Source organism: Montipora capricornis, chromosome 6 (assembly GCF_036669925.1).
Source record: "Montipora capricornis isolate CH-2021 chromosome 6, ASM3666992v2, whole genome shotgun sequence".
NCBI classification, from domain to species: domain Eukaryota; kingdom Metazoa; phylum Cnidaria; class Anthozoa; order Scleractinia; family Acroporidae; genus Montipora; species Montipora capricornis.
In genome coordinates this window covers 55761382-55768881 of record NC_090888.1, presented here as the reverse complement: position 1 = coordinate 55768881, position 7500 = coordinate 55761382, and the positions used below count along the sequence as shown (strand labels likewise).

Here is a 7500-nt window from a genome sequence, read left to right as displayed (position 1 = left end):
CCACAATGATTGGATGCTAGTCTAAGTTTCTATCAAAGTTAAGCCCATTCGATGGGATTAGTTTTTGGATGGAAGACAACTGCGAAGTCTCTGTAACGAAGGCTTCTAATATTTTTTTTACTTCTTTTTCTTCTCTTTCTTCACTTGATCACTTGATTTCATTGTCGTGTTTGGTTGTTAAAGTCTACTTTCTAGTCTTCTTTTCACGTTTTTCATTCCTGTATCGGGAGGAATGACGATGGAATCCCTAAACAGTGCATTTAGCAGACATGTTGACTCTCAAAGCCCGCGAGTGCTCTGGGCCACAATGCCGCGTGTATTTTTGCTGAATTAATTTTCTTTCACGATTTATTTTGCTGCTAAGGTTGACCATTGCTTTCGCAAAGTCAAAATTTCTGACTTTTAGACGCCGTTATAATATTAAAGCTGCTTTATCACTTATCAGCGTCCGCATCTCGTGCTGTATATTCTTTTAATGTTGCTTGTATTTTGCTGTCGGCAGTGTCCTGAGAAAGAAATTCTTGCCGATTTCGGTGCTCATTTGTTGAAATGAGGGAAGCATATTATGTGAAGTGAACTGTGAACTTAGCTCATAACCCTCGCGGGTTGAATTTAGCTTTGATTGGACTCAGAAAAATGAGTAGTTGAACTCGATTCACCCCGGAGAACGTCTCGGCTTCTCAGCCCGTGCATGTTATGATTTCGTGTTCGTGTTCGTTTGATCCACGAAATCGGAATGTCGCGAAATATTAGATACAGAAAACGATTTTTTCAGAAGTAGACTTGTCATTTAATGCTATTTGCTAGACTATATATATACAATATTTCTTCCCCTTGCACATTTGTACCTAATCAAATTCATCGCAGTTAATTTCGATTTTTTCTAGGAGGTGAGTGAACTGTGAAATCACTACCGCAAATTCTGTCTACATCTGTTTCATCACAATGTCTCATCCACGGTGTCCATGAATGAACTAAAAAAGCAAAAGTCCTGCTTCATGTGGTCAAAACTGAACTCTGAAATTAAAGTTGGCCGCCATTTTCGAAATCATACGGGATTCTTATCAAGCGGTAATCTACTATCCCTGGGGTATGCACATTTGTGACTACGAAGCTACGAAGAAAAAAAAAATTAAAAAAGGGAATGGGCCTGAATTGTCACGGTGGCTGCCTGCGGCATCTCACAGAATAAAGTTGTTTTACGGTAGCCTCGCAGCTCCTACAAGGTCTCACCTGATTGGAGACCACCCTTGAGGTTTAACAAAAGAACAAATAACAGAAACAATGGACCCTAGGCCTAAAACAAAAGGGCCATTGTTTCTGTTACCCTAGGCCTAAAACAAAAGGGCCATTGTTTCTGTTATTTGTTCTTTTGTTAAACCTCAAGGGTGGTCTCCAATCAGGTGAGACCTTGTAAGAGCTGCGAGGTGACCCTTGTTTTAAGCCTACAAAAAAAGGATTTTCGCTTTGTATGAGAGTGGTTCGACGCCGTCGGCCGCGGTGCTAACCGAGAGAATCGAAGCCCATTAACAGCTTTAAATACGTGGATACCGTGTCCCATGTGCATAAACGCGTCAATTTCAAAAAACGCTCCGAGCGACCTCAGCCAAAGTATCTCTGGTTTCCCTTCAACACGCATAAATTTTTCTCCTTTTACTAAAGATTTCCGTGGAGGAGAACAACTGAATGAGTCTGTAGACTAATTTTTCATCGCCCTGCCTTGTGGCGGGGCTCGTCATAAAGCAATTCAACAACTTTGATGCTATCGTGCAACCGAACGCTGTAATCAGATCTCTTGCGTCCGGACGCCTTTATTCTGTCGGTTAGTAACCAGCATGGGCTACTTTTCATGAGGAAGTAAGCAAATAACAGGCTTTTGATTCTTCATTGCAACCTCTGAAATTTAAATTTAAAAATCTCGATAAAAACTACAAAAAGAGACTTTCGCCGTGAACTCGCGCGGCTCGAAGCCGTCGGCTCCAACAATCGAAGAAGTACATTGACACTTCTGAACACGCATGCGTGATTGAGCGCTCGTAGATACTGCATCCCACCTGTGTTACCGCGCCAAGCTGAATGGAATCGTCAATGCAATTTACCTTTTCTTTAGCTCTGGTTTTCCTTCAACACGCACAAATCTTTCGCCTTTTACTAAAGATTTCCGTGGAGGAAAGCAACTGAATGAGTCTGTAGACAAAATTTTTCTTCGCCCTGCCTTGTGGCGGGGCTCAGCATCAAACAGAAAGAACTTTGTCGAAAATGCGAAACGAAGCGCTGTTGTCAGATCTCTCGTGTGCACACATGGTGTTTCTTTCGGTCAGTGACTCAATCTAGTTTCGATCAAGGAATTGCGCAAATCACAGGCTTTTGATATTTCATTGCAACATCAGAAATTTAAGTCAAGAATTCTCGTTTAAAAACTATAAAACAAAGTCTCGCCCTGTGAATGCGCATGGTTCGATGCCGTCTGTCTCATCGCCTGCCGAAACAATCAACGAATTTCATTGACATTCCTGAACACGCATGCGTGAATGAGCACTCTTTTTAGTACTAATTAGATACGGCATCCCACCTGTGTTATCGCGTCATGCTGAAATTAATTGTCAATGCATACCTTTACTGTGTTAGCTCTGGTTTTCCTTCATCACGCATAAATCTTCCGCCTTTTACGGTGTGGGATTAGATGTTACGTCCAGGAGCCATTGCACTAACCCTACTGGGGGGCTGCCTGTTCGCCTCAAACACAAAAAAAAATCTTCCGCCTTTTACTAAAGATTTCCGTGGAGGAGAACAACTCAATGAGTCTGTTGACCAATTTCTTGTCGCCCTGCCTTGTGGCGGGGCTCCTCATGAATTAAAGGAATAACTTTGACGCGAACGTGGAATGAAACGCTGTATTCAGATATCTCGTGTCCAGAAACCGTGATTCCGTCGGTCAGTAACGAGCCTGAGATAGTTTATATGAAGGAAGTGCTCAAATTACAGGCTTTTGATACTTCATTGCAGTTTGATACTTCATTGCAGTCTGAGAAATTTAAGTTAAGAAAATCAATAAAAAGAGACTTTCGCCGTGAACTCGCCCGTCTCGAAACCGTCGGCTCCAACAATCGAAGAAGTACATTGACACTCCCGAACACGCATGCGTGATTGAGCGCTCGTCGATACGGCATCCCACCTGTGTTATCGCGTCATGCTGAAAGTAATTGTCAATGCATACCTTTATTTTTTAGCTTTGGTTTTCCTTCAACACGCATAAATCTTTCGCCTTTTACTAAAGATTTCCGTGGAGGAGAACAACTGAATGAGTCTGTAGACTAATTTTTCGTCGCCCTGTCTAGTGGCGGGGCTCGTAATAAAGCAATTCAACAACTTTGATGCCAAATAAATAAATAAATATTGCTAGAGCTAATCACCCTTACTTGCAGTCGAAGACTGAATTGCGAAGGGCGCGGCTCACGACATCGGGCTGAAAGCATACAAAGGCGCCTCTGGCTGCCGCTATACAGTCCATGTTTGATGTCGGAGCACAGCACCACAGCTAGATGTTAATTAGCTGTGAGTCGATTTTGATGAGGGAGGAAAACCGAAGTCCCCGGAGAAAAAGCCTCGAGTCAGGTTGAGATCGACTGAAACTCAGCCCACATGCTAGCCGAGGCCAGAATTGAACCCGGCTCATAGTGGTGGGAGGCCCGATAGATAACCACTAAGCCACCCTGAGAGATCTGAGATCTGACTCATCTGTAGTCAGATCTCTCGCGTCCGGACGCCTTGATTCTGTCGATTAGTAACGAGCCAGGACTACTTTTTTACGAGGAAGTGCGCAAATAAGTGGCTTTTTATTCATTGCAACCTCTGAAATTTACATAAAAGAAATCTTGTTAAAAACTACAAAAGGAGACTTTCGCCGCGAACTCGCGCGGCTCGAAGCCGTGGGCTCCAACAATCGAAGAAGCATATTGACACTTCTGTCTGATCACGCATGCGTGATTGAGCGCTTGTAGATACGGCATCAGTTACCGCGCCAAGCTGAATAGAATCGTCAATGCAATCGATTACCTTGTTAGCTCTGGTTTTCCTTCAACACGCACAAATCTTTCGCCTTTTACTAAAGATTTCGTGGAGGAGAACAACTGAATGAGTCTCTAGACTAAATTTTTCGTCGCCCTGCCTTGTGGCGGGGCTGGTCAAGAACGAAAGGAACGAACAACGAAACGCTGGAATTCGGAAATATGATCATGTTACGCCTGAACTAAAACGCCTTAAGTGGCTTCCAGTATCCAGTCAGATTTACTATCGAAATACCATTTGGGCTTTTAAATGTATGAATTATCGTGCCCCTGAATACCTGAGCACTATTTTCACCAAACGTTCTGATGTAAATAGATGTACAACCAGGAGTTCCCAATTTTTAAATATCCCTCTTTTTAAAACTGCCTCTGGACAGAGAACTTTTTATTACCGAACTGTTAGCATATGGAATTCCTTGGAATCTAATTTGAAACTTTGTAGCAACGAAATAATCTTTAAGAAGCGTTTAAGGAACAAACTGCTAAGGGATTTTTTAGGAAGTGATTGATATTGTGATAAGTAGTTATGCAATTGATAGTGATGATTGGTTATTTTAATCTTGTAAATAATTTAAATAATTATGTAAATTATTATTTTATAATTATTATCATTCCTGAAAAGCCCCTTTGGAGAGGTTCAATAAAGTATGTATGTATGCAGTGTCATGTCCGGACGTCGTGATTCCGAATTTCAGTCAGAACGAACTCGATCTCGTTTTGATCGAACTACGCAAATGACGTGCTTTTATTCTTATATAATTTTAATTAAAAAACGTTTGTTAAGGGCTGCAGAAAAGGACCGTTGTTATGAATGCACGTGGTTCAAAGCTATCGGCTTCAGTGCCAACCGGAAGAATCGAAGAAGTCATTTGAGAATCCTTTACCACGTGAAATCTGGTTTTCCTTTAACGTGTAACACTCTTTCGCGATTGACAAAAGATTTCTTTAGGGAACAGTCCTATTCCGCCTTGTGGCGGTTCTCAACCAAGATAGTCTCAAAAACAACTTGGACGGCGTCAGTTCGCTTAAAGATCGAAACACGATCTCCGAAGTAAACTACGAGCAATCCCTCTAGTCGAGCGTGAGAAGAAGACAGGCACGAGAATAAAATGGCCGTTCGAAATGTGGATACGAGTAGGAGCGAACGACCCAGATTTCGCGCGGCCAGTTTTCCACGTGCCTGTTCGAATAAATAACTCGGTTTTTAATCCGGTTTTTTTCTCGTTCGTTTTTGTTAGAAATAGCCGAAGGACATTTAACTGCTTCGGATATTCATTTTTTACTTGTGTGTGTTTCAGATTACAAGATAAAAATTAGGCACATAATAATAATACGATCACTGATGGTCGTGGGTTCAAATCCCATTCGGGCCTCGGCTTTTTCCGAGTTTCCGTTTGATGCATAATATTTTTCATGAACTTCGTAAGAACGCATTTAACATAGGTCTCGATGCTTTTCACAATATACAAAATCTAAAAAGCAATTTTACATCCTCCTAAGAGAGACAACCGAGGTGGCATCCCTGATCTTGGTAGACAAAGCTTTGAGGCAAAACGTGATTTAAATGCGAAGCTTTCAGTCAATATCATCTGTAGTTATTTCACCGATCACTTCAGTTCGATAGGTCGTAGTGATTTTCCCCACATCCAGTGGAATTTCGATTAACACTTCCTGACCACATCATCAGTTCTGATTAAAATGCGTGAGAGTTACTTGGTCGTACTCGAACTTCCCACTACGATCAAGTAATCTATGTGTAAGTTTTGATAGGTCGAGTCGCCCAGGGATGGATCTGAACAGGAATTAGGACGCTTAAAAAGTAAAAGGCAATTTGGCCCAGTGGTTAGGGCGCTTGCCTTTAGATCCGGAGATCCCGGGTTCAAGACCCGCTCTGACCACTCGTTGAATTTGTTCCTGGTAGTCCCTGGTTCAACTTCCTAGCTGCTCTTGTAAATCGCCAACTGGTTTGCCTCCGGCCAGTTGGGATTCTTAACAGTTCTACTTGTTGTGTTTTGTTGTTTCGTTGATTGTGTTTCATTGGCTCTGAAAAGCCCCTATGGGGAGCGGTCAATTAAGTATGTATTGTATTGTATTGTATTGTCGACAATCGATCGTCGACGTGTTTTGTGACTCCTGTTCAAAGCGAGGCTTCTACATGGAGCAATGCAATCTGGTCGAAAGCGCAGTGCAATACGATGAAAAACTAGTAAAGCCAAATCATTGCCTGATTTTAAGCCGAAGGAGACTAGGTACGAGTCTATAAATTATGGGATTAGCAACTATTCACTACTTGCAAAAATGCTATAATGCACCTCTTTAACCCCTCCAAAATCTGCATAGGCATTGTTTTCGACTGGTCTTGGGACATTTTTATGTCCCAGGAGAAATTGCAAACAATGGTTATGCAAAAGTTTTGGGGGGTAATAGAGGTGTATTATGGGATTGTGCAAGTAGTGAATTGATCTCCATAATCAAAAAGAGCACATCAAGATTTACAAAATCCCCAAGTTTGGTGTTGATCGGGTTAGTTCTGACTGAGATACAGCCATTTAAATACGTCAAAATTTACAAAGAAATGTTTGGTCATCTGGACGCAAGCGTAAAATTTTGACATTGTTACGTCGCTGTGATTACTAGGATGGTGAACATATCATTAAAGCATGGTTACTTCGCTGACGAATGGAAAAAGGCATTAGTGCATCCTTTGCTCAAAAAATCTGGTCTTCAATTGATAAACAAGAACTTTCACCCTGTGAGTAACTTACAGTTCACGTGCAAACGTACAGAGAAGGCGGTTGCTGTACAATTACAGGAGCACATGGGAGTCAATGGTTTTTTTTCCAGAATTGCAAAGTGCTTACCGCCATTATCATAGCACTGAGGTCGCACTACTTAAGGTGAAGAACGATCTTCTAATGGCTATGGATAAAGGTCAAGTTACGTTGTTGGTGCTTCTGGAATTAAGCTCTGCATTCGACACCGTCGACCATGAGATACTTCTAGAACGATTGAGGTCAAGTTTGATTTTGCGAGAAAGTACTTTCATGGTTTGAGAGTTATTTTGAGGGAAGGTCACAGCAGGTGTCGTTTAACGGGACTCTCTCTAAGCCATTTGATTTGATGTGTGGAGTCCCCCAAGGGTCATGCCTGGGCCCGCTTTTATTTACCATCTACGTGAGTAAGCTGTTTCAGATTTAAAACACCATCTGCCCTCCGTTCACACATTATGCGGACTACACACAGTTGTATTTGTCATTTAAGCCATCTGACACTTTCAGTGAAGTTGAAGCTGTATCTGCCATGCAGAAGTGCATCTGTGATGTCCGAGCATGGATGAGACAGGATCAGCTTATGCTCAATGATGACAAGACTGAGTTCCTGATTATAGGTACTCGCACGCAGCTCTCAACAGTTTCAATCCAAAGCATCAAAG

The 7500-nt window shown here is 42.0% G+C and overlaps 1 protein-coding gene and 5 non-coding genes across 9 annotated transcripts in view; all 6 read left to right on the top strand.

Moving 5' to 3' along the window:
* The window catches only part of LOC138052611 (ankyrin repeat domain-containing protein 24-like), a 60309-nt gene that overhangs the window by 48807 nt on the left and 4002 nt on the right, over positions 1 to 7500 (top strand). The window lies entirely within an intron of this gene.
* LOC138054694 (U5 spliceosomal RNA) lies at positions 1613 to 1733 on the top strand. The gene has a single exon (XR_011133349.1). It is a non-coding gene; the product is annotated as a U5 spliceosomal RNA (small nuclear RNA).
* On the top strand, positions 2108 to 2229 carry LOC138054753 (U5 spliceosomal RNA). The gene has a single exon (XR_011133403.1). It is a non-coding gene; the product is annotated as a U5 spliceosomal RNA (small nuclear RNA).
* Positions 2725 to 2845, top strand: LOC138054711 (U5 spliceosomal RNA). The gene has a single exon (XR_011133365.1). It is a non-coding gene; the product is annotated as a U5 spliceosomal RNA (small nuclear RNA).
* LOC138054745 (U5 spliceosomal RNA) lies at positions 3228 to 3348 on the top strand. The gene has a single exon (XR_011133396.1). It is a non-coding gene; the product is annotated as a U5 spliceosomal RNA (small nuclear RNA).
* LOC138054683 (U5 spliceosomal RNA) lies at positions 4062 to 4182 on the top strand. Its single transcript, XR_011133339.1, has one exon. It is a non-coding gene; the product is annotated as a U5 spliceosomal RNA (small nuclear RNA).